This window comes from Oreochromis aureus, linkage group 1 (genome assembly GCF_013358895.1).
Source record: "Oreochromis aureus strain Israel breed Guangdong linkage group 1, ZZ_aureus, whole genome shotgun sequence".
In the NCBI taxonomy this organism is placed as follows: Eukaryota; Metazoa; Chordata; class Actinopteri; order Cichliformes; family Cichlidae; genus Oreochromis; species Oreochromis aureus.
Genome location: NC_052942.1, coordinates 36,939,297 through 36,966,611, shown reverse-complemented (window position 1 = coordinate 36,966,611; position 27,315 = coordinate 36,939,297). Strand labels below are relative to the sequence as shown.

Here is a 27,315-nt window from a genome sequence, read left to right as displayed (position 1 = left end):
CCAGGACCGCCACCTACAACGCGGGTCTCGCCACTGGCGATATGAGCGCCTACAAAGCGGCATCATACGGCGTGCGGCACGCGGTGAGAGATGCCAAACGCCGGTACCGGGAGCGTGTGGAGTCCCGCTTCCACCAGGGTGACACACGGAGTATGTGGCACAGACTACGCACCATTACGGACTACAAACCCAGGGACACTGCGCCCGATCAACGCCGACTCTGCATTCACCAATGAGCTGAACCAGTTCTCGCCCGTTTCGAGGTTAGCCAGGCGGCTAATGCCATCTACCGCTGGACTACCGAGGACAATGGCGTCATCAACGAGACCGGTGACCAGCCGGCGGAGCATGACGTCCGGCGGCATTGAGGAGAGTGAACACAAGGAAAAGCGGCGGGGCAGGCGGCATCACCGGCCGTCTGCTGCGCTGCTGTGCTGACCAGCTAGCAGGTGTGTTCACTTACATCTTCAACGAGTCCCTGGCGAAGTCTGTGGTCCCCACATGCTTCAAAAGATCCACCATCATCCCGGTGCCCAAGAACAGCAAACCCTCATCCCTGAGCGATTACCGGCCAGTTGCGCTGACCTCGGTAGTCATGAAGGTGTTTGAGAGGCTGCTGAAGAACATCATCTCCTCCTCCATCCCAGACTCTACAGATCCACTCCAGTTAAACACCGACCCAACAGATCCACTGAGGATGCCATCGCCCATGTCCTGCACACCACCCTCAGCCACGTGGACAAGAAACAGGGTAACTATGTGAGAATGCTGTTTGTTGATTACAGTTCAGCGTTTAACACAATAGTGCCCAGCAGACTGTTCACAAAGCTGAGGGACCTGGGACTCAACAGCCGTCTTGTGTGCATGGGTGTTGGACTTCCTCACCGGCGGCAGAACTCAGGTGGTGAGGGTGGGTGGGTGTGTCTCCGACAGCATCACCATCAACACAGGAGCACCACAGGGGTGTGTCCTCTCGCCACTGCTCTACTCCCTCTACACTTCTGACTGTGTGGCCACTCACGGCTCCAACACCGTTGTGAAGTTTGCTGACGACACAGTGGTGTTGGGTGCCATCTCCAACAGCGATGAGGCGGCCTACATGGACGAAGTGAAGAATTTGGCATCATGGTGCCAGGACAACCACCTCCAGCTGAACGTCAGCAAGACCAAGGAGCTGGTGGTGGACTTCAGAAGAGTCAGCACAGAGACTACAAGCCCATTTTCATCAATGGAGCTCCAGTGGAGAGGGTGCAGTCCTTCAAATATCTTGGCGTCCACATCTCCTCAGACCTGACATGGGCTGCCCACATTCAGGTCCAGACCAAGAAAGGCTAGGCAGCGCCTGTATCACCTCCGACAACTAAGGAAGTTCAGGGTCTCTCAAAGATCCTCAGGATCTTCTATACAGGTGCTGTGGAGTATCCTCACACAGAACATGACAGCGTGGTTTGGGAACAGCTGTGTGAAGGACCAAAAAGCTCTCCAGAGAGTGATCCGTTACAGCAGAACGCTGCTGCAGGATTGCTCTCCCCACTTCAGGACACCTACACCAGGAGATGCCAGACTAGAGCAACGCAGATACTGAAGGACCCGTCCCATCCTGGCAACAAACTGTTCCAACTTCTACAATCTGGTAGAAGGTTCCGCATCATCCGGGCAAGGACAGAGAGACTCAAGAAGAGCTTCTATCCTCAAGCCATCCGGACCCTAAACCAACACCCCCACACACACACACACACACACACACCCGCCATCTCACATCATCTATAATTGACTGAGACTCTCCTCCAGACACTCAATTCCTTTAACTTTAAATATGTTGATAGTGTCCATTCTGTAAAGTAGTCAGATGTCTATTTATATTAATGTACAGAATTCACCTGCTTGCTGCTTCTACTGCACATTCACCCAATGTATATACTATATATACATATATATATATTTATAATGTTATTCCCCATGTTTTTTTTGCACATGTCGAGGAGCGTGTCAGGATACATTTCACTGTGTGTTATACTTGTATAACTGTGCATGTGACAAATAAAGAACCTTGAACCTTGAATGATAGACTCTTGATTTAGAACAATACAAGTGAGCTGTTAAGGTCCTTAAGTGTTGATTATATTTGTACACCAGTACATGGGAGTGGGTCACCAGGGAACACAAAAGTGATACAATCCAATTTCTGGTTTTGGAAACATACTTTAAATAACTAATTACCTGGTTTACTATTGCAGATATAAGCAGGTATTTACAGCACATTCCTGTATTTCATTGAGGGTTTTTTCTATTAGGTTAGTCTGTATGTGCAGAAAAAAAGAGACAGAATCCAAACTGAAAAGTACAGATACAATTAGTCACAGCACACTGGCACATAACAGTATGTGAGAGCTTTTTTGTCTTCTCTCAAGTTTTTTTTTTTTTCCTCATCTGCAGAGACCCTTCTGTGCTGCTGTTAAAGCTCTTTCCACCTACATGTGCATAGCACACAGAGTCCTTTTACTTAGCGCTGGTTAAAACGCTTCTCTATGGAAAAGTACAGTTTCACAAACCTATGCAGAAAACAAAGATGGGGAAAGAAAGTGTTTTACGGGTCAGGGCCACAATAAGTAACTAACTATCTTACTTTCATAGATTCCTTTGAAAACTTGAATTAGTCTCGAGTCAATCACAGACATAACTTCAAGTGGCATGATAATTTCTTGATGTAGGATTTAGCTCAAACAACAAGGCCTTTTTCACGTTACACAAACTCATATAGCAATACCAATGCAAATGTAATGCCAAATGTCCAGACATACATTTCTCAGCATAGCGTCTGGATATTCAAAAATAAAACTGATGAATGGACTCCATGATTACACGTAGATTGCTTCTGATACGAAGCAAAGGGCTGGTATGTCTTGTTTCTACTCTAATTTTTACCATTTCTGGTCAAATATCATGCTTCACAACTTTCGTAGAATGATAAAAATTGTCAGGAGTAAAAAGTTAAAATAAATAAATAAATACCCAGGCTAATCACTTCATCCTCAGCTGAAATATTACCGATGTAATGCACCTTAGCTGCCCCTTTCCGACCAACCCCACCCGATTCTATCTTATCCAAAACCCCTCTATTTTTCTGCTAAACCAATAATCCAGCCCCCTCCCCGGCGAGTCCACTCCTTTACTTTTTCCCACGGATCACTACATCCCACATGTTGGTATTTGGAAACCCAGCTTGTCATCCCAGACCTATCAGAGCAAGTCAAGTCTTTCTGCCAGAAGTGAATATTAAAGATGTGGGATGCATTGGGTGGGGTTGGGGGCTTCAGAAGCAGTGGGGGTGGGCAGAAATAGTGCTACAAAAAGCAGAGACAGACAGGGAGAGAGAGAGAGAGAGAGAGAGAGAGAGAGAAGGCCCTGGCAGCATCAAGCAGGGCCGAGTCTCCAGATTCAAAGGGGGATTTTCACATTATGATTCTGCAACAGTGTATTGCATACTTCAAAGACCTTATTACAACGGCCTATTAGCATTCATGCTGCCATTCACATCACAAGTCCAACACCTGCATGGGAAACAGGGGCAAGATTTGCGGCGAGAAGAACTAGCTGAGGATCACAATGCTAGGGCAGAGGACTTGGGGAAATGGATACTTTCAGAGCGAGCAGTCACATGAAATGAATTCTAATTAATATCATTGTCTGAATGCTGAAGTGATGATGGCAGGGAAGGGCAAAACCTCAAAAGAACCTTTGCGTTAACCTTTCAACATGTTGTTTGTTTGTTTTTCAGAGTATTTAAATTGAGCTCATCTTCATATTTCACATTGTTCTTTATTGCTTACAATCAAATAAATAACTAAACACATAAATAAAAATGCATTTGTCATGCATTATAATTACCAGTAGAATTAACCTGCACACATTCATATCAGTTATTGCAGCATTATAGCTACTTGGAGTCTTTTTAATAGGGTTATGCCATTCCAGTGCATCAGATTGGATAATGACATGCCCACTCCATGCGAAATACAGTTTCATTCACAGTGCGTTGGCTTGTTCGGTTGTTGCTAATTTAAAATGACCCTAGCCTGCACAGAATGGATCACTAGCAATCAAAAGTAACAAAATAATAGCATAAAAAGAGGCTTCATTGTAACAAGACTGTTAAATACCCAACTGGAACCCAATATTAATTCAATTAGAGCTTCAGTGTTTTCAAAAACTATTAAACTACATCAGGGAGACATACACTTGAGCTGCCTGACATTTTCCTTCATTATCATGAAGACACACATAAACACACATACTAGTTTATTTCAACTTACTACAAATGTGCCACTTTACTTCATTTTTCATATTTCGTTTGTTACAGTGACTGGAGCCTTTTAAAAAAAATGTTAAAATAAATGTTGAAAACTATTGAACATTCAACATTCAAGTCTGTCTGAAGTAAATACGGTATCGTACAAAAAGTCTGGATCCACAACAATTTATTTATTTTTATTTTCATTTTTTGATATAAAATTAAATACAGGTGGCTATGAACTTTCACGACTTTTTGCACAGTCCTTTACTCACAAATTCATTTTGAGTTGCAAGGTTTTTTTTTGTCTTTTTTCATTACTTAACCAGTGACTTGTTTTTTGTGGTTCCTAGAAGATCAAAATTCTTGTGACAAAACAATAAAAAGCGCAAAAAAAAAAAAAAAAAAAAAATACAAAATGACATCATCTAGTTCTTTTTCAGGAAAAAAGTTTAATTCCCTTTTCACAGTTTTAAAGAAAATATTTTGGATCAACACCAAAAAGAATGAATGAATGAATGATTGCCCGCATTCCACCTCAACAAAAAAGGGGGACATCTGCTATCCAAATATGGTTGGGTAATTTTTGCATATTCTTAATGACAACTAAGTGATAATCATTAATGATCAGATTCTTCCTTCTTGCTTCGTAATCCATTTAAATATTTATTCAGTTAAATCTCAACCACTTTCTTATTTTATTACATTGTTTAAAATAAGACTTTGAATGCTGTTTAGTAGCTCACAATATGAACTTAATTATAGCTGAGTGAGTTCATCATAATACACTTTGAATTGCATTCACCATAAATACAGAGTCCTGTTGTGGAAAAGGATCTGATCATTTTGATCACAATGTGTTCATTTTTAAACTGCTGCCTTGGTTTTACTTGTGCCTCTATAAGGTCTTTAGGTTTGTCAAGCACAACCCTGAAGAACAGTCACTTTGTGTATCTAATCAGTTCTCACTCCAACTTGTCACATACTAATGCGTGCACAGGACCCAGAGGCAACACATTTGAACACACTGGGTATGCCTTTAGCATCATTTTTCACTTCGCAGGGTAGGCAAATAGACTTGAATAGCTCCCACAATGTCTAAAATAGATGCCACGAGACAGGAGGCAAATGTGCTTGGCTGGTGTTGTCACTTTGGCTCGATGCATATCTGTGTTACCAAGGAAGTAGTGAAAAGGCTTGCCTTGTAATATGTGTTTAGTATAGTGAGAGGGTGTATTTTCACCCAAACTGTGATCTTTCCATAGGCCTAGCCATGTAGATAGGGTACCTGTTAACAAAGCTAAAATAAAAGATTTATATAAAAGCTGCATAACTACTTGAAGAATATTTTGGTGATTAATAAATAAATGTAAACATGACATGATTAAGTGCTCTGTAACATTAAATTATTAAGTTAAATTAATGTTAATTAAGGTTCACATACATGTTTAAATATTTTTCAGTGCCCATGATTATTTTAACAGCTCAGATTGCGATCTTTAACATAAACACTAACCATTTTCTGGAAGATCAATGTTATTTGTTTGTGTAGCTTTTCAAGTTGCTTTAGATTTGTGAGGAAACATTCTTAGAAAATGAACAGGTAAACACATGAATTGGTTAAAAGAAGACCTGTTTAAGCATGAAATGAAGCTAGACAACACATCTTATGTAATCTTTGTGCTGATCGTAGTTACCAGAAGTGATATGTGTGTTTGGCCCCATCTCATCTTAAAATAATGCTAAAAAATTTAGGGTAGAGGAAAAAATAGCAGACAGCTGTAGGACTGGGTACTGCTAGATTTGGTATTATAACAGGTTAGTTGCTCTCTGCACACTTTTTTTGAGGTGGGGCAAATATAATCACAACATTGTAGGCTTTGAGACTCCTGAAGGTGAAATAAATTAATATTTCATCCAATAAAGCACTCCATCAAAAAACACAAACTGGTTGTATTGAAATTGATTAGGTTTGAAACATTTATACTGATGCTGATGTAATATTTTATCTACACCTTTGCTAAAGGGATTTGAATTTTCCGTAACTGGAGTTATACTACTTTTGAAAACCTGTTAGATCCAGGCATTGCCATCATTCTCAAACAGCTTGTGTTCATTTTTATTGGAAGTGATAAGAGAAGCCCAGAAACACGATACTAGTCTTTTGAAAAGTAAAGTCACCGTATAGAAGTCAGTGTGATTCATTTCCACAGCAATTTGAGTGGAATCTTTGTTATGTTGGGTGTCTGTTCTTTAGTGCAACGCTGTCTGCTATTTATTTTGCTTTCAGTTGTGTACATGTCAATGGATTATGTCTGTTTTCCACAAGCCTTGGGATACAGTTTATTCACTTAGGCTTGCTCTAACTGCCGATGAAGGGCTTTTGATTCAACTGCACTCTCTTGCTACACCCCACAAGCTGTTTGCTATGGTTCATTAGCTTTCTGTTGAGTTGACTGCTAACAGTTGATATTGTTGCAGGCTGTTCATTCCACAAATTTCCAAGAGCTGCCCACTAGCAGAGAATGATTGGAAAAAGAAAGTGCCTGCCATTAAAATGGGACAAATGTTGTATATAAAATGCCAACAGAGCCAACAGTTCATCATGATGAGTGTTTTTAGTTTGGCTGATTGAGTATTTTGGTTTAAGATGGTCCAAGAATCACAGATGAAACAGTACTAACCAGATATTAGCAAACGAATAGCTCTTGAAACATTATTTTAAAATAAACAAGTGTACCCTTACCGTATAATTATAGAAGAATACCCTTGTCAGATGTGATAAGCCACAGATCTTGATAAGTCTATTAGGACTCTTTCTTTGTTATTTTTTAAAGCTCCGCTGGCAGTAAGATGCATTGATTAACCTAAGTACAATATAGCTATGGATACTATTTTAGGAAGAAGACACTGCTAGCAAAGCTTTAAGATGCTACTGTAGGATAATTTGCATGTTACAAAGAAAACTGCCTTGACCTCTGTTATATTAGGCTTAATATTTCATAAAAGTTAAAATATCAAACCAGCATGCCTTTCTTAGTTGCCACAAAGGGTGAATGAGAATGTATTGTAGTGTATGTAAGCTTAAACTGCGGATTCAACAACGGGAAATACCCAGAATACAACACATCACCTTGTGAACTGTGGTTAGGCAGCGGCACATGGACATCAGCGGCACCAGGAACAGATATCTGACCTGGCACCAGACGTAAACACACACACAGGGAGGACAGTTGGATGGATCAATACGGTTGCTCGGAATAAGAAGTCCTGGGCTTTTAAGACAGATTGCAGTCCTAAATGGATGTGAACGCCTGCTCAAATGCCTCCCAGTGTTAGTCAGCTTAGTTGGAATCAGAGCTTGGAGGGTGTTTTTTTGTGATTTTTTTTCTTTGCCATTATCTCTCACTTTTATTAAATCCTAAGTACTATACTGCCCCTCAGGTGCATTAATATTTGGGATAAACAGATAAAATTGTCTCATTTTACTAATATTAGTTTAAAAAAAAAACAAAATTGGAGTTTTAAGTTTTGTTTTTAAGCCAAATCTCTTTGTTTTTTCAGCCAAGTCTTTTGTTTAAAACACATTATACCCCTCTAACCTGTTTATGTATCTGGCTTTAACTGACTGGAGTTCAGCTGTGTGTGACTCAGTGATGGGAGAGGCTGGAGTATCAGTATCCTTTTTTTTCTACAATTCCTGTGATCAGTTTCTCTGCAGATGTAGGAGCATTCACCTTAAAAAGAGAAAAGACAAACACCAGTCACAGTAGACCGAGAAGAGAGAAAAAAAACTGTAAAGTTTACACAGGATGTATTGCAAATGTTTTAATGAGTCTGCTCTTAATTAGTGCCACAGGAAATCGATGGTTAGCCCAAATGCTTGTCATTAACAAACCAGCAGACAGCCAACCCGTGGGACCTGTGCTGAATAACTTTTTCTGTCACGTGCTGCAGCTGAGGACCAGAAGGAAAGTGGAATTGTCGGTAAGTGTGTGCATGCTTGTGCTTATGTGCCGAATGCCTGCTGAGTGAAGCAGAGCATTGACGTTTCTAATAGCTTGAGGTGACAGAGGAATAGTTAATGAATTTTAGCAAAAGATCTACAGTGAATTTTACTTGACTCATCATTTCTGGTTCAAGCTGAAATTTGTGTATCTCAGGTTTTTTTTTTTACTATCCGGTTATAATTTATCCCTAAACAAAAGAACAATGGATCCTTTGTTTAACCTCAGGCTATATCAAATCAAACACACCTAAAAGTGAGGTGAACTTACTTTAGTTGTTTCAAAAATACTTTAGCTCCAAAAATAGGGAGTCTGTGTCACTTACACTTCAACACATCATTCAGAAGAGAGGTTCATTCATTCATCATTCATTCAGAGGTTCATGAATTACAGTTTTACTTGTTAATTGCTGAGTTACATTTTTGTCCACTTGTATTTTTTATGACTTCTGTCCAGCTTTGTCCTGGCTGTTAATTCTCATTTGACAGGAAATTTCACATTTTTTAATACTTAATGTCTGAAATAATTACATGATGTTAAATGTTCATTCACAGTGCTCCTGGGTCTTTTTCATGCTGTGTTGCAAATCCATAGAACGCAGTGATTTTAAGCAGCCTTTGAATATGTAATGCGTTCACACTGGGCAAGTGACAAAATGAAATATACAGTATGCATACTGAATACAATACATTTCCGAGTATGCAGTTCGTGTACACTACTGTCTGAAAGGTTTTAGACAAAGAAAATCTGCTTTCCACAGCAGGAAAACAAATAAAATAAAAGGTATGAAATGAGTGATGAATCAGTCAGTAATAAGTCAATTACTGATTAATTGTAGTTGTTCCAGAAATACGTTCAATCAAAATAGATAACGATAGGTTAATGGAGAGCATACTGGGGGATACTGCATTAATAAATAATGAAGTAATTATTCATTCAGAAATATCTGAGATGACATACAGACTACTTTTTTTCCTGATGAAGTCTGATTAAAGTAGCATACTGTTGCTGAACAGCAATTTACTTTAGTATACAAAAAGTAACTAATCTAAAACAATTTGTTACTGTAAAAAAGAATGACATCACATCATCCTTACAGAAACTGTGATATAATATTTAAACTGCATGACAGAAGATATTTGTTGTGCCTTAAATCAAAGCTCTTGAGAGATGGAAAGCATCTTAACTTTTTTATTTAGGGATATTAAACCAGCAACGAAAACTGCATTACGCTATAGGAGCGCTTTGAAGATTAAACTTAACTGTCATCTCATTCGACATTACAGTAGGTACTTCCCTGCTCCGAGACAGCATAATATATTTTCATCAGGATCTGTCAGCGTCAGTTGCAGGAGGAGTATGGCCTCTGTTTGTGATGGCTTTGACATGCTGAGCGTTTGATTGGAACACACAAGTTTTAAAAGGGGGACAAGACCTCTGACTTTGATGGATTTCCGGGCAATATTAGTCAGCGAGCATGTATCCCCCTAAGCTGTGGTGGAACTGATCGAGGTTGACCAAATAATCTGCCAATTCCCTCCCAAGAAATGCAGAGACGACAAAAAAACCGTCTAAGTCTCTCAAGCTCTCATCCCCGAGAGCTGGATCAGCAGTTGTGTCAAAAACTCCCGTTAAGAGCACTACATTTCAACTTTAGAGAAGGTGGTGGGAGGACTTGCAATTTCATGGTTTCACTTTTAATCCATGTTTAATCACACAATCATTTAAGGTATCACAGAGTGAGTACTGATGGGGTGTGACAGTATCTTTAAAAGAATGGTGATCAAATGTCACAGCATCGGTATTGTTATGCAGCCTGAAATTAACTGTCACAACATTCCCTTAAACCTCTTATTTATTTCTCAGGTAATGAGTCAATACGTGATAACATTTCAGTGTTTGTCTGTTCGTGAGTCGTGTCAGGGGATGGCCTTGAAACTCCCAGCACTCTCTCATTCATCTCACTTCATAAAGCTTCAGGCTTCCGAGCCCCATAAGTGCTGGAATAGATTGTGTCAGTCTCTGTGTGTGTGTGTGTGTGTGTGTGTGTGTGTGTTTCTTTTCTTTTTTTTCCAGGCAATATAGTCAGTATGGTTTATGAAGCTGAGGTCTCCCCAGGTCACATGAGAGCAGGACATGAAAGCCAAGCGCTCTGCCTCCACTTCACAAACAAGCTGTCCCTACTTCAAACGGGTGGCAAAGCTGCCCCACATTTCTTCTCTTTTCACTTCCAATAGCCAGCGCTGCTAATGGCCGGCGGCTCTCTCCATCTCCCCTTCCACCTGGCAACAGGAATGCGCTCGCAGCCACGGCCAAAGGTAGCCTGAACCATGACAGCACATGGCAGAGCAAAGAGCATTTAAGACCAGCGCTGTGAACACCCACTTAAAAATTAGGGTCATTGTTATTATTTCTTTATTTTTTGAGTGTTAAAAAATATTACAGGATGTTTCTTTCATATTTTCTCACTCAATCATCTCTTTTTTTCTCCCTGCTGACAAAGCACCATATGCAACAAACCTGGTCAGAAGGCATTACGCTAACAGAAAGTGAAGAGAGAGATTCAACTATAATTAAACCACTATTGATTTTTCTTTTCTTTTTCACTCAGGTCCAAAATTGGTCATTCAGGTTTAAAAATAATGGAAAAGTAAATCTGATAAGCCCTTGTTTTTCTATCTACTAATTCAGTACTTTTTACTGCATTTTCTATTCATCCTACCATTTTGCCATTACCTAGTGTGTCCCTCTCACTTTTTTTTGAATCTCAGGAATGTGTTTCATTTGGTCTTCAAACACATTTTCTTCATTTTCAAGGGAAATACACAAAAATGTCTCTGCGGAGAAAGGTGCCAAAAACATGTAGCGTGGACCTGCACACCTATATACAGCACCCGATTGTTTCATGTAATACCTGGTTGTAAAATGTCCTTATATTAATCGACATTTAAGGCATATATTTCAGACTAGTGAAATCATAGCTTATATGAAACTGAATTCCTCATTTTTCTCTTCTTCACACTGGGTTGAGTGATTTCACTGTCCTAATATTGTCTTTGTTTACTTTATATTGAGACTCCTAAATGTCATGCTGCCTCATTGAGCCATGTACAGTTTAGTGTGGATAGAACATGAGAATAACACTTATTTTAATGGTTGTACATATGACATTATCGAATTCTATGCAGACCAGACATTTATATTTTTGTTTTTTACTCCAGACTAACTAACACTAGCAAATCTTCTTCCCTAAGATGTATTCAGGTTCTTTTTTTTTTCCTGATTACAATTCCCCAGAAGAAACAAACAAGCACAAGAGAACATGCTGTTTTTGCTCTAGTCAACTGACAGTGTAGCTGGTCAGTGAGGACGCATTTGCCAGGGTCGTCATTTTAAGAGTTGGTAAGTCAGAATGGCAAAAAAACTGTGGAATTTTTAGAAGATAATGTGGCTGTTTGTACTCTTCCCAGATTTCTTTTTTTTTTTTTTTTTTTGAGTAAAAGACATTCAACTGTCAATATACCATATTTTCTTGGATTTGTGACATTTGGGCCCCTAATTCTTAAACAGATTTCAAACTGATAACCCTGCATTATATACTCCTCCATAGCTAATAATCAAAATTATTAACTAATGCACCTTTTTTCTATGGTGTGTGTGTGAGAACAGGTAACAGGTACCTAAAATATACTGTACTCGTTTGCTTTCACAACAGATTGACAGTTTGCTGCCTCACTACTGTGATACTGTCCACATCTATGTGTATGCAAAAACTTTTTATGAATTGCTTTCTGCTCATTTGCCAGGCACCGTGTCTCCCCTGCTTGTCTGCAAGCCCAGTCATCTCCACTGACCTCCCCTCACACCCTACTTCCCCACTTCAGCCCAGTGATTTGGACCCCTCCCTCCACCCCCACCTTGCTGCCAATTTGACTGGAACAGCGAGTGCGGGCTGGGCAGCGTTCCAGGAGCCTTTCTAAAGCAGCTGAATATTCATCTTCATTAGGGGGTATCACCACCCCCGCTCCGTCCAGGGTTGGATCCTTTTAACAAGGAGCAAGTGCTCTAAATGCACTTGGGGAAGGGTTGGGGGGTTAGGCGGCAAGGGGTTGGTGAGATGTGAAGACAAGTTTTTTCCTTCTTTATTTTTTGTCTGGAGGCTGTGTGGGCAGTCTGCCCTTGTCAACATATTTTTAGTATTTTCCCAGACTTGTTGTTTTGACACAGCAGGTAGAAGACTGGGAACAAGATGGCTGCAAATAGTTTTGGAGCTGGTGCCACTGATTTGTCACTGCCTGTTGAACATCAACAAGAGAACAGAACACAGAAACATCAAAGATCTGACAAATCCTCCATAGATGTTCCATTTAAATTACAAATCCCATAGTTTAGGTGCAGAATTCAAAATTCATGGTTTGTCTCCAGAAAAGCAGATTGCTTAGCATTCTCGTTTGGCACAATACTTTCTTTATTTTTCAGTTTGTTTTTGGTTGATTTGTTTTGTTGTGTTTTTTCGGTAGGGGTTCTGATTTCAAATGGACATGGAAATCTATGTCAAAAGGGCAAAACACCACTTGAATTGCTGCATATGCTACCTGCAGTCAAATGATTATCTTTTTAGTGCATACCAACAGAGTGAATACCTGCAGGAAGAGACAATGGACCTATCATTTATCATTTCCAGTTACTGCTATGGAAATGGCTGCCTTGTGGGCATGTATGGGTAAAAATTTGTAGCTATAAAGGCTTTGATTTTTTTTTAATGTAAGGTTGGAGATGACATCTAAACTTTTATTATACATTTTTGCAAGCTAGTGAAATCAGTTGTCATTTTGTCTAGTTTTTCATATGTGGAGGTAAGAGCGTGCAACCTCTTGTTGTACCATAAACAAATTGTTCCAGGTGTAGTGAACTGCAAGTTTTATTTGTTAAAAAAAGGTAACAGATTTGTCCAAATATGTTCAGAGCTGCTGTCTATTATTTTAACTCCTAAAATATGGTCTTTCTGATAACTCCCAAGTATGAAAAGGGATATATTCAGCCACTATCAGTTTTGCAACTGATAGGCTGAAATGAATAATCGTGAGCTCTAGGGGGAATTCTGATAAATTACTTTTAGTTCTATCACACTACCAGTTTGAGATGTGTAAAAATTTACATTTTTACTTCTGTCCCACCAAATCTGTAAGTTAGAGACAGTTAAACACACATATAGCTATCAGTAAAGTAAAAACTGCATTTTGACAACTCAGCCAAGTCAACAGAAATGGAGCACTCGCACAATGCCATGTCAATATGAGTCATATTAGCGCATTAGTGCATCATTTTTTTCCCCCAAGATGCAGTGTTTTTTCTTTCTTTATTTCATTTCAAATGATTAAAATTTCAAGAAAACAAACACAGGAAAAGGAAAACATAAATAAAAAATGTCCAACAAAATGGTCGGTACAACAAAAACAAAAAGTGTTCGAAAGAGAGCAGGAAGAAGCCGTGGATTATCCAGTGCTGTTGCCTACAAATTCTTAATCAAAATGGTAACCACATGTATACACATACACAAACATATATACATATATATATATGTATAAATATACACATATTATGTATAAACTCCTATATTCTCATTCTATACAATAGCACATCTATATACTCCTAATGTGAATCAAAAGACAAAATAAATTATACATCTTTATATCTAATCTCTTTCATTTTAATACCCATCAAATATGTATTGCTCATATTTATTTTTAAATTGTGCAATATTTTTACTTTGTTTAATTTCTTCTTCTATCTAGGCCATTCCACAAGGTCACTCCAAAAACTGATATGCACATACACGAAACATGTTGGGGTTTTTTTGCAAGATGTAAGCTGTTTGTTTGGATCTCTAATACTGATTTGAATCATACTATTTAATTATATTCAATTCAGTTTTTCCTCAACAAAACAGAATTAAGAAAAAAGGCTTTTAAATACGCTGACCCTGTTTCCTGGAATAATTTGCAAAAGGAACTGAAATGATCAGAATTGGTTACCATGGAGGAGTTTAAGTCCATCTTAAAGGAACTAGAGAATAACTCTTTTACTCAGTGTGATTGTTTTTAATGTCACTCTTAATTGATCTGTTATTGTACATTTTTCACATATTTGTACGGGATATTGTATTTGTTTAAATGTTATGTACTTATGTATGTATTTTTGACTTTTGTTGCCATGATGCTGGGTCTCTCTTGAAAATGAGATTTTGAATCTCAATGAGATCTTTACCTGGATAAATAAAGGACTAAAGCCAAATCACAATACCAGTCACCTCAAGGCACTTTATATTGCACTTGGTGACAGTGGGAAGAAAATCCTTGTAACAGGAATAAACCTCCAGTAGAAATAGGCTCAAGCAGGCACAGCTGTTGGTTGGGGGTTAGGGGATAGAGACAAGACAAAATAGTTAAATTTTAAATTTGCACAAAGAAAGTTCATTTCAGTTCAGTCCTTTTTTTTTTCTTATCCATGTTGAAGATTAGCTTCCCTAAAGTAGAAAAAAGGTGATGGCAAAGCAACATGTAATGTAATGTTAATGTAAATGTATGTAGGGGTTCATTTCTGCCCTTTGGTGCAGTATAAATAGCTATGTATTACTATTACTATTATCATTATTATTACTATTAATATTTACCATCTTGCTTTATCTTTCCAAAAAAATGGTTCAGAAAATCAAAAACTGGAGAACTTCAGTATGTTATTCATCCATTGTTAATTTTAATTATCCATCCATCCATCCATACATCCATTCGCTTCCGCTTATTCTTTTCAGGGTCACGAGGGGCCCTGGAGCCTATCCCAGCTGACTTAGAGCGAGAGGCAGTGTACACCCTGGACAGGTTGCCAGTCTGTCGCAGGGCTTAATTTTAATTATTAAGAGCTCAAATTTAATTTGGAATGGTTTTTTATTACAAAAGATATTTAAAAGTATTACATTTGATGTGGACACTCCTCCAAACTACCCAGTGATACCTGCTAAGTTTTGGATTTCATTTCTTGAGAGGGGTGATATAGTGTCTAAAGTTTGGGAGCTTGTAACTCCGTGCATCAAACTTTTCTGTTGTTTTCCCTTTTTTACAATCAGAAGAAAGGTATTCGTCTATTTTCATACAGCTTGACAAGAAAAGAAAATAATGACAGAAGAGTAGCATGCTTTTCTACTGGGAGCACGTCAAGAGTTGGATCATTTTCAGCTCTGGGGTGCTTCCTCAAAACTGCCAGAAGCAGGTGAATGCACAGTGCCTGTGGTGCAAACCAGGATGCTATGCTTCAAATTCAATAGAAAAAAATATTACTGCACAAAAAAGGGTGCATCGCTCTACATAAAATGTCTCATGTGTGATCATGTCAATCCCTTTAAAATAATGCGACAATAGAGCATTTTCAATAAAAGTGATGCACTGAATAACGTTAGCGGTGGGCTGCTACTAAGCTACCAGGCAAAAATGGTTAAAACATATAGGAGTAGTTGTCTTTACAGTATGGTATCTCGGAAGGCTTATCTTGGACCTGAGGGCAAAGAGCCTCATGCACACAGTAGAGTTCCATGCAACCTTTCCAGAGTTAGGGTGATTTCTTAGTTATTGCAGTATGTGTATATATTTTACTCTTTTGCCAAAGTGAATGAAGAACTTCTGCAGAACACAAAGCTTCAGACCCAAGACATTTTCTGCCAATTACATCATTTATTTCTCCCAGTTCTGAGTCTAAAAGGGATTTGCCATTTTTTGCTGCAATTCCCTGATGCTTGTCAGATTGTGCGTTGAGTCTCTGCCTAAACCCTTCCACCAAACACTAAAATATGCATTACTGCTTTGTTTAGGATTTGTTTTACCTACCTGCCAATTACGCACATGATATGTCTAGCCATGATGTTTTATTGATACTTCTAGGCTTTGTTTGTCTCCCTACTTCTGAATATGCTGCACAATTAGAGGTGAAATGTAAAAATGATTTGGACTCACTTGCAGCTCATGATATTTATATGTCATATTTTAGTTTTATATAATCCAGGATGTATTTCTTTCTGTCCTCATGGGAGTAGCCACCTAACAATACATAAATCATAGAATTTAGGCAATATAAACAAGTTCAGAATAGCTGCAGGTTATTAAATCTTTTTTCCCCTTCTTTTTTTCATTCTAACACTGAAATAATTTGCTTTGATATTAAAAAAAGAAAAAAGTTACCTGAACACTTGAAGACCTTTGGGAAATCTAGAATATTCATGCCTTTTACAATTACTTACAAAATAGATCAGCATTAGTTGTGCCAAATTTTCTTCCAACTAAGACTTTGCCTCCTCAAAGGGAATTTTCTACTCCGTGGTAAACAGTCTTTTTCTATAAAAGTATGATAGAAATTGTCTGTGACAACCGCCACTCAAACTGAGCGGCCCATAACGACAAGAGAGCCAAGAACAGGCTTAATACTATTTATAAATCTCTGAAATGGCAGGGTTTGCAGGAAAGTGTGAAGGAATAAGGGATGGAGGGTAGGAGGTGGTACTTTTTTTTTTTTTTACCCCAAAGCTTCTTATGACCTTAGTGTTCCTCCAGTCTAAACATAGCCCCACTCTACACACAATAGAGCCTTCCAATCCAATGCACCCCTTAGACAAGCATGCATTTTAATCGCCATCACACTGCAACATTGCCGTTTTTGTTTATTGGGAATAATTTGAAATTGTTTTCTTTTCTATTTCAGTCCTTAATCATTTGGGGTTTTGATCATGTGTTAATCATCTGTACTCAGACATAAACATTTTCTCCGTTTCTGAGGAGTATTAATTTTCCAAGTGAAATATTCTTAATACCAAAAATAGTTTTATCCTGCACACCATAATTTCAACTCTTGACTCTAAGTCTCCTTACTTTTCCAAGAGCACAGCAAGTGTTCAGTCCTACAACATCCAGTTCTAAGAAGTCCCAAAGGATTAGCCAGATTATTGAATCACGGCTTTAGATAATACCATCAGTTACAGTTTACTTCTGAGAACAGATGCAAAAAGGGGCAATATGGCAATGTTGTGAATGTGCTAATGATAGCAGCAGACTTTTCCTCCAAATAAGCAGATGCAGTGAAGTTTGAACAGCTGTCAAACGTGATGAGCGTGACACAAGCGCCTGCAGTGGAAACTGTGGGACTTCCTATGATATAGCAGCCTACACACCAACAGAACATACCAGATGACAAATCACGCTATCTGTGAAACACCTGGCACTTCTCTTTGAGAGAAGATTCGGAATGCAGAGGAAATATAATTTAATCAAATGCAGCATGAACAGGTAAAGTAAGTATAACAACCCAAAGATTACTCAAAATGACACTACAAGAGCAAAGCATGTGCAGCTTTATGTCAGCTTACTATATATTGTGTAAAGAGTAGAAATTCTGTTATCGTTAGAAGCAAATCTACAGTGCTCTACTGTACTAGAATACATTCACTGGCTTTCAAACATGACAAATTTTATGAGACTGCTTTCATCTGCTTACGTTATTGAAAACAACTGGTGCAATAATCAGTTTAACAAGTATCACTTACCCTTTGTGGTGTCTACACATGCCAGTTATTTTGGTTTTGTGTCCTACTTGTGTGTTGTGTGTGTTTGTGTGTGTGTGCGTTTGACATTTATTCCTCCACCACAAAATGACAATGGTACTTACACTGCCCAAAGTCATGGGAAATTACATTTAAAAGACAATCTGTCCGTATAGCAACATTGTTCCATTTACTCAAGGTAACCCATGGAGGACAAGTTTTCAGGTGGTACTAGTTCCCCCCCTCCCAAGAAACTGCTCCTTTCACTTACCTTGAGCCTTACAAACTGTGTTGTAACAAAACACTTTTGCATTTGCAATTTAAATGTACATATACATATGAGCTACTGTTCTGGCACAAAAAAAGAAAAAAGTCCGTTCATTATTTCAGAAGACCATTTCACTGCATTTTTTTCAAGGTAGCCAACAATCAGTGACTTTGAGGTCTGAAATCTGCGATATCATCTGTTGCAGAACAAATGATTCAAGCTTTTGGACATTAGTGTATGAAATTTTGCTAAAAATTGTAAGCAGCTAGACTATAATATTGTGATTTTGCATCTGGCTTTCAAAAAATCAACATACTTAAGCATGTCATACTAACAAAACAATACCAGTTAGATGTCATCTGCGACCTTAGAATGTCAGTGCTGAAGCAAAAAGAAAGTAAAATGTCTTTATAATGACAGAATGTTTGTTTTGTTTTCCCAAATCTTTTGCAGCTAATTTATTTTACATTTTGCCACTGTGAGAGGCCTGTGGCTTGTCTTGTGAAACAATAGGAAGTGTCAACATAACATCATGTAACACAAGAATACTTTTAGAATTAAATCTTGTTGGTGTTCATGAAGAACTGATTAATTCTATCCTTGTAAATATAGGAACATTATGCTCTCCAGGTATCTTTGCAATGAAATTTCACCTGTGGTAGTCATCCTTAAGACAAATAGTTAAATAAATTATCATGTAGGTCAGTGGTCATGATTTAACAATAAGAAGGATACCAGGCAAAAATGGTATCCCAGGTAGAGTTCCAAGGTCAAAACCACAGCTGACTAAAATGAACATAATGGCTCATTTCACATGTGCCAAAAAAAAAATCTTGATGATCCCCAAGACTTTTGGGAAAATATTCTGTGGACTATCAAGATAGACGGTGAACTTTCTGAAAGATTTGATTCCCATTATATCTGGCATAAAACTAACACAGAACTTCATAAAAAGAACATCACACAAAGAGTCACACATGGTGGTCAGTGTGATGATCTGGGGCTGCTTTCCTGCTTCAGGACCTGGACGACTTGCCATAACTGATGGAACCATGAATTCTACTCTCTACTAAAAAATCCTAACAGAGAATAGCACGAGTATGAATGTCATGGTAAGTATGTATTTCTTTTATTTTTCTCCCATCGGCTCAAGCGATGCACCCCAACTATTACTTATATGTTCCTTAGCAAATCGCACCTTACCAGACACTTTTGTTACCCATCGACACGGATCAGGCATAATTTTGGCTGGATAATTGAACACTGTTCTAATTCATTTAAATTAGCTGCTTTTCTGGCATAGACCCAGCTTTTAAGCATAGTTTTAAGTGTCATATTAGCCTTCTTTATCCATTCTAAAACAAGGTATCCAGTGTCCATGTTTTCCAAAAGTAATTTTACATTTTTCATGTGGCCACAGAACAGCTTTTCACTTTGACCTGAATGAACTTTGGCTGAGAGAAAGTGGTGGCATTTTTCAAACATATTCACATATGGCTTCTTCTTTGCATGATAGAGTTTATATCCAATTACTTGGCTTACCTGTTGTCAACTGAACTAATTAGTCACAAAAGGTTCCTGCAGCTCTTTGGTGTAATGTTTTTTAGCCTTTTGTTGCCATCCCAACTTTCTTGTAAAACCTTGTTTCCATCAAATTTAAATTTGATTATTTTTTTATAAAACAGTATACACAAATCTAGTACAACATTATGACTAACTGTCAAATATTTTGAGACTCTAGCAAAACAGCTCTGACCCGGCGAGGCATGGATTCATCTAGACCTGTCTTGAGGTGTCTGGCACCAAGATGTTGACAAAAGATCCTTTACATCTTCTAAGTTGTGAGGTGTGATCTCCATGGATCAGGCATGTTAGTCCAATCAAGCATTTGTGGGATGTGCTGGACAGAGATCTTGGGAATGGAGGCCAAGTCAACACCTCAAACTTGGTGCTGTGCTCCTTAAACCATCACTAAATCATTGTTGCTTTGTGGTAGGGCACATCACCTTGCTGAAAGAGACCACAGCCATCAGGCAATACAATTTCTATGAAAGCTTTTACACAGCCTGCAACAAGCTTAGTTAGTTGGTAAATGTCAAAGTGACATCCACATTGTTGGCAGTACCCAAGGTTACCCAGCAGAACATTGCCCATAGCATCACACTGCCTCTGCCAATTTCCCTTCTTCCCATCCTGCGCATCCTTGTGCCAGATGTTTCCCTGGCAAGTGACGCATTGTACCTGGCCATCCACTTGATGTAAACAAATGTGATTCATCAGGCCATGCCACCTTCTTCCTTCTTTGCTCTGTGAGGTACATCCTCACATGGATGTACCTGCCTGTCATATAAGCTCAATAGTACCCCCCAGCTGCAGTTATTCAGTTACTCAGTTACAATACTCAGCCTACCACAGTACTGTAATTGACCATGTCCCTTCCTTTATGACCAAAGTGTACACATTTTCAGATAGTTGCTTTCAGCAGGATAGAAAATCATCTCACAAAGCTCAAAGCTCAAATTATCTCAAACATTATCGTGTCAATACGAAACAAAATCTCTGAGCAATTTTTCAGCACTGAATCTGTCTTTTTTGACTTTCTTGGAATTAAGTTAGTTCCAAAACCAAAAGTGGGTACCGTATTTTTCATACACAAGGCGCACTGGATTATAAGGCGCATTAAGCGAAACAAAACAGTCAGAAAAGTGAAACTTTACTCAACTCATTCTTCTTGCTTCCTCCACTTCTGTACCATGGATTCATTAATGTTGAATTCTCTCACAGCTGCTCTATTCCCGTGTTGTTGCAGTATATTATAACTAACCTCATATTGTGGATAGATTACAATATGACTGAAATCAGCTGATTGTAGTGTTCAAGATTGTTCTCCTGACTGAAGTTTGGTCCGTTTACAGTATCCTGCGTTGCGATATAGTGCGGAAAATACAGTATAAAAATAAAGTGTCTGTTGAGTGTATGTTTCTCTGGTCAAAATAAACTAATTCATGTTTTAAACCTGTGTAGGTAGAACTAGCTTGTGATGCTATGCACTACTTTTAGAAATTTTATGGACAAAGCATTTAGTTTAATACTGCATAACTGTCAGTTAAATGCAGTCTTATATATGAATATTTGATCAGTAATGTGTTAAATTCTTTGTGATCAATTTAGAGAATGACTAAATCTCCTTCACCTCACTCTCCCCACTTGACAAGCTGCCACCACTGCCTGCACTTCTCTGTTCTGTTACAATTACAAGATTAATGGACAGGGTGGATTTTGGTGCACAGGAATTAATTGTGTCTCATTTTATTCCCATGCCCCGACAGACGAAACAATCAGGGCAGTAAACCTGGTGGTGATTCTTGTCAACACGAGCGCAGATGCAAATTAATAGATGCTCAACAGGCCATAACTTCCCACAGCAGTCTGGGCAGGTTCAGGATATAGTGGATATACAAAAAACCCTCTTGGCGTGACAGCACTAAAACATTGTTTTGTTGGTTTTCTCCTTCAACCGTTCTCTCAGCTAGGGTCAAAATGTTGTGTACAGCTCATGCATCAACTAAATATTTCTATTTATACTGTAACCTCTAAAAACTATTCTGGCCATTCATTTCAATAAAACATTTACTGCTGAATCTGTAAATGTCAACACATGTTTTGGATTAGACGCCATGCACTAGACACAAGCCTTTAATCCAGTGACCACTTATTTAACTTACGTTGACTTGAACCTGGCAGATCATTTTGAAATGTGATGCTTAGTAGTAGATTTCTTGTAAGTAATGATTACATTTTTTTTCTTTCCTTCTTCTTCTTTTTTTCCTTTTTACAAAGTCCCAAAAGAAAAATAAAAAATAAAACATAATCATATAGACAGACATGCACTTAAATATATAGTATAGTGAATGTTTTCCAGAGAAGAAAAAAAATAATTTTGAAAGTCAGGCAGCCCACTGTTAAACATGCTCTGCATGACTGTTTTTTCTCCCCCCAAAAGGAGGGAGTATGTAATCAGTTTGTTTGTCCGTCTGCCTGTTTGTTAGCAGCCTAGTGTCCACAGTTTTCAAGACATCATTTTCAAACGTTGCGCGATAATGGATACCAATAAGAGCTTGAGCTCTTATTTTTTGTCAAAAATTGGTTAAGGTCAAACTCACATCAAATGTGAAAAATCAGTAAAACCTATATTAGCCAAAACTTTTTATGGAACATTTTCAAACTTCACGACAATGTAATAAGCCCTGGTGGACATGAGTTAATAAGTTGGCCTACACTGTAAACCCAGATTTTGTTTCTAGTTAAACTTCTGAGTGATCATTACTTATACTGTTATGTTTTGTAAAAACCTGCTATCATTACTAAACAACATTAGTTAATTGTACTTTTTAGCTGAAATAGTAAGTGCCACTAATCCGGTTTAGTAGAATTAACTTGGTGTGTTTAGTTTTATAACAAAGGGGAGGGGCCTAATTCAAAACTTCACTGGGCGCCCCACAAGGCCTCTGCAACGGATTCAACGCGGACTCTGCGGGAGGGAAGAAAGCAGACTGTTGCCGACATTTTCTCAGCAGCATTGAACGCCTTGAACGGTTAGTATGTAAAATAAGTAGTATAAATATCTTTGTTGGAACATGCAACACCAAAAAGCTTGGAGGTATTTTTTGACGCTGTCACTTACTGTACGGTTTAAACTTGGTGCATATCGGTAATATATAGGCTACTTATTGCTAGCTAGAGTCCATCTATTATTGTCAGCAGAATAATAAAGTTAGATTTAGTCAGTTTAATTTGTCAACCACAATTACTTTGATATATAGGGTAACATAAGTTTATATTTGCTGAATCAACGATTTAGAACACTATGATGACCCAGGTCAGAAACTCAGAACACGATGTCTTAGAGAAATGATTAACATTAAAAAAAATGTAACAACGTTAAAAACAACATTGTTAGACAAACTTTCTTGTGGCCTTCTGAAGTGTTCTTTAATTTTTCACAACTCTGCTTGGCTTGTTATCAACTTTTACACATACTGCCACCTTTCATTTTTAACATAAAAGGTCTTAAAAGACTAACTAACCTGTAGGAACTCTGTTCTCGTTCTCCCTCACTCTCTCTTACCTATTTACGTGCCAGTTTTATGGTAACACATATATTTTGGTTCTATTACTTTTTGTGTTATACAGCAATATTATTTTGGTCTGATAGTTTTCTTGTTTTATGTTTTACAGATCCTTGTGTTGTGAAGATGCTGTGGAAGTGTAAGTATTGTGAGTTTATGTGTGAGAAAAGGGTTACCTTTTAAAACATTACCGGTTAAAACACGGAAACTATGGAAGAACAGCCCCATTTCCCTGCTTACACCAAGAATGTGTGTGCACATTCAACTCCATGAATGCACTCAAGGTTCACTTAGCAAAGATCCACCAAAAACCCAGGTTCCACAGCCAATATATACTGCACAAGTAACCTTTCAGTGTCAGTCATGTGACTTTTCTGCACCCTGCACAGAAGCAGTCTTCCTCACTCACTTGCGCAGTACACATTTGAAGGTAAATCACAGAGTCCAGTGTCCATTTAATGGCTGCAACTTTCACACCAGTGTGTATTCTACATTTAATGCACACAGAAGTAAAGAGCACAGAACACTCGACTGGAGGATGTTCAGGCCGGAAATTGTTGCTGGTAATGTAACTAATGAAATGGCACAAGAATATCACGAGCCTCCCAATGACACCTCCGAATCGGAAGACAATGAGGACTCTACCAATGAAGATCTTCATGATTTAGAAAAACAGCTGGAGCACAATCTTGCTGCTCTTTTTTAAAGATGCAAACAGTGCTACACATTCCAGAAAATACAGTACAAGAAGTTATAAAACAGCTGCTACAGATTTGTGAACTAGCCCAGCCACTGCTGCATAATGCAGTCAAGGAAATTCTCAAACCACATACAAATGTGGAAGATTCTGTTGTGGAAGAATTAGTAAGGGCTGCTGAAAAGGGTAATGTAATGATGAAATTCTGTGGCAAGAATGGCCCCTTATCAACTACAAAAAGGAGAGCAGCATATGTGAATAAAAACTTTACAGAGGTTAAACCAGTAGAGTACCTTATTGAAAGAGGAAAAAAATGTAGTGCTGTATATGTACCTTTGCATCCAATGCTACAGAAGATGTTGAGTAGGGCAGACATTTTGGATAAAGCTCTTTCCATCCAAAAGCATGTGCAACATGAGTACAGTTCATACAGAGATGGTACATACTGTAATGAAAATGACCTCCTTAAAGGGGATGAATTCAAAATCGCTGTTGGACTATATACAGATGATTTTGAAGTGTCCAACCCTTTGGGAACATCTAGAAAGAAACACAAAATGAGTGCAGTGTATTGGGTGATAGCTAATGTCCCATCAAAGTACAGATCCACACTCCACTCCATCCAGCTTGCTGTCTTGTGTAAAGCCTCTTATGTGAAAGAATTTGGCTATGCAAAAATTCTCCACCCACTCATTCAAGATCTAGCTTCTTTGGAGCAACATGGTGTCTATGTTGAGAAGTTGGGAGAATGTGTTAAAGGGACAGTTGTATATGTGGCTGCAGATAACCTGGCTGCTCATTCTCTGGCAGGATTCTTCGAAAGCTTTACGGTGGACAGATTCTGCAGGTTCTGCATGGCAACAAGGGACGAGATGCAAGCCAAAGAGGTAAATTCAGGTGCTTTTGAACCCCGCACTATTGATGCTCACAATCAGCAGGTGCAGGAGGTAAAGCAGGATCCTACTAAGGCAAAACAATATGGTGTTAAAGGAGAGTGTGTACTGACTGATGGTCTGGAGCATTTTCACGTTGTCCATGGGTATCCCCCGACATCCTCCATGACCTTTTGGAAGGATTGTTCCTGTTGAGCTATCACTCTGCATTTCAAACATGATTTCTAAAAATATTTTACCATAGACACACTGAACTATGCTATAAAAGCTTTTGAATATGCCTTTGATGACAAAACTGACCAGCCTCAGCCAATTTCCCACAGCTTCTCTACCAAAGGGACCATTGGTGGCAATGGCCATGAGAACTGGGCTCTACTTAGGCTGCTCCCACTTATCATTGGCCATAAAGTCCCTGAGGGAGACGATGCATGGAACATTTTACTGCTCCTAAAAGAGATTGTTGAGTTGGCTGTTGCAACAAAGCACACTGAAGAGTCAGTACATTTCCTTGACTGCAAAGTGTCAGAACACAGAGAATTGTTGCAAACAACATTCCCAGATTTTAGATTACGGCCAAAACATCACTACCTCGAGCATTACCCCGAGCTGATCAAAGCATTTGGTCCCCTTTCAGACGTTTGGACAATGCGATTTGAGGGGAAACACAAATTCTTCAAACGGGTCATACGTAATGCCCACAACTTCAAAAAATGTAGCTCTGACATTGGCTGTTAAGCATCAGAAAATGATGGCTTACTATTTGGACACAAGTTCATTTTTCAGGCCATCAGTTGAAATGGACAAGGTCACTACAGCATCAATCAGATCTTATCCTGAGGATGTCCAACAGGTTTTCTGCCGGAAAGTTCCTCAGCTCACATCAGTGCTTGTTGCATCATCAGTCTCTGTAGATGGAGTTACATATCGTTCTGGCATGATAGTCTCTGTTGGTTCATGCGCTGGGCTACCTTCATTTAGGCAGATCAAACAGATAGTGGCACTCAACACCGAGATCCTGTTTATTTGTAATGAGATGACTGCTTGGTACCACGAGCATCTGAGGTCTTTTGAACTCATCTGTGACAGCAGGAACCCCTCTCTGTGTGTGGTGCAGCTGAAAGATCTAAATGATGTGTTCCCTCTTCCAGCATACACATATGGTCAACATTTAGTAGTGACCCTCAAGCGTCATATTATATGCTAAAAAGCAAAAGTGTGGTTTCTGCAATCAGTCTAGACTGTAAGGTTTTTGTCTAATTTTAGAGCTCATGATGAAATATATAATAATACAGTCTGAGAAGGGTTTTATATTTTTCATAAATGTCTGACTATTTTAGTAAATGTTTTTCTTGTACATTTGAGTAGGGGGCTTCTATAGAAATAGACTAAAAATGGAATTACCACTTAAATCTCAGGATAAATCATAATTTTCTTATCTTACATAGAACACCAAGACAAACAACAAAGTCATGTACCACACAGACACAAGCAACACCAACAAAAACAACACACATTTATTGGATGTACAACTTCAATCTCATGGACATCCATAGTTTTTCCCCCTCTGGATAGTACTCATAACTTGTTTCTGTGTTGGTGATAGTTCAGCTTGTTCAGTGTTTTCCAAAGCCCAGTATGATGCTCTCAAATATTTTGACTTGAAATCATAAACACTTCTATCATTTAAGTTATCTTAATTATTTTCATAGTGATGTTTCTTCTGAAGGAAAAAAGTGTACTGAATTTAGGCAACAAATGCATTAATCAACTATTTTTGTGATGCACATAGTGATTGTTTAGCCGTTAAATTCCTTTTTTATATATGTAAAGTTATATTCTAATTGTTGTTTCTATTTCCAAGATGACTGCAAACCAGAAAATGACCATGAGAGTCATTCTAACAGAGGCAGATATAAGGAAAGTCATCCTACATTCAAGGCCTTCTACAGTAAAAGACTTGATAACCAAGCTTCGAGAGTCACTGGGACTTCAATACAACTTCAGTCTCCAATTCCAAGACCCTGAATTCAATAATGAACTATGTAATCTAACAGATCTTCAAGAACTTCCAGAAAAACCAACCATTAAAGTCCTGCCTGTCTTTGACCTGGTGCCTGTCTCATCTGATGACGTCTTTAGCGACACAAGTACTGCAGATACAGAGATACTCTCACATTCACCTCAGGATCGACGTGAACCATGGCCAGAATTTTTTGACATTCCAACATTTTTCTGTTGATGTGGAGTATAGACTGAGGCAAGCAGATTTGCTGTTTATGAGTGAAGGAACACACCTTAAGGTCTCAAAAGAGCTGAAACATGAGATACTAGAGAGACTGGCAGAAAGCATGTATAGCTACACAGCATACCCAACTGCTGCTCAGTTTGAAAGTGTTGCAACAGCACTGATAAACAAACACCCCTGTCTCCAGGAGCGAGGCTCTGTCACT

The 27,315-nt window shown here is 38.6% G+C and overlaps 1 long non-coding RNA gene across 1 annotated transcript; it reads left to right on the top strand.

The window, feature by feature from the left end:
* Nucleotides 1-22,434: 22,434 nt before the first annotated feature.
* On the top strand, nt 22,435-27,090 carry LOC116323673. The gene is made up of 4 exons (XR_005613387.1): nt 22,435-22,741; nt 23,385-23,414; nt 24,783-24,859; nt 26,727-27,090. It is a non-coding gene; the product is annotated as an uncharacterized LOC116323673 (long non-coding RNA).
* Nucleotides 27,091-27,315: the final 225 nt, after the last annotated feature.